At 34.4% G+C, this 331-nt stretch overlaps 1 protein-coding gene across 3 annotated transcripts in view; it reads right to left on the bottom strand.

Annotated features, from left to right (window-relative positions):
* Positions 1-331, bottom strand: part of LOC119594393 (sodium/potassium/calcium exchanger Nckx30C-like) — a 174,335-nt gene that overhangs the window by 2,101 nt on the left and 171,903 nt on the right. The gene's annotated exons all lie outside the window — the stretch shown is intronic.

Raw genomic sequence — 331 nt, 5'->3', positions numbered from 1 at the left:
ATAGTTCATATCACTATGTGAAAAATGAAGTGGATATCCTCTTGACAGAATCTCACCATCATATCTGTAAGAACTTGGTTGACCTGATAAGTCTGAAAGAGGCTGAAAGCTACAGAATAAAGATTTGTAATCAGTTTCCACATGACAATAGAGATAGTGTGTTGTTACCATTGGAATTAGGGTTGGATTTCGTTAGTACTGTTCAAGAAATTAAAGGTAGACTGTACACTTTCAGACAGTATCTCACAAGAACTATGTAATACAGTCTTTCAGGATACTTGCATGTACTAAAAGGACTGTCAATTTTAATTTCACGTGAAATATAGGACAT

This window comes from Penaeus monodon, chromosome 33 (assembly GCF_015228065.2).
Source record: "Penaeus monodon isolate SGIC_2016 chromosome 33, NSTDA_Pmon_1, whole genome shotgun sequence".
In the NCBI taxonomy this organism is placed as follows: Eukaryota; Metazoa; Arthropoda; class Malacostraca; order Decapoda; family Penaeidae; genus Penaeus; species Penaeus monodon.
This window is presented reverse-complemented; position numbering and strand designations above follow the sequence as displayed.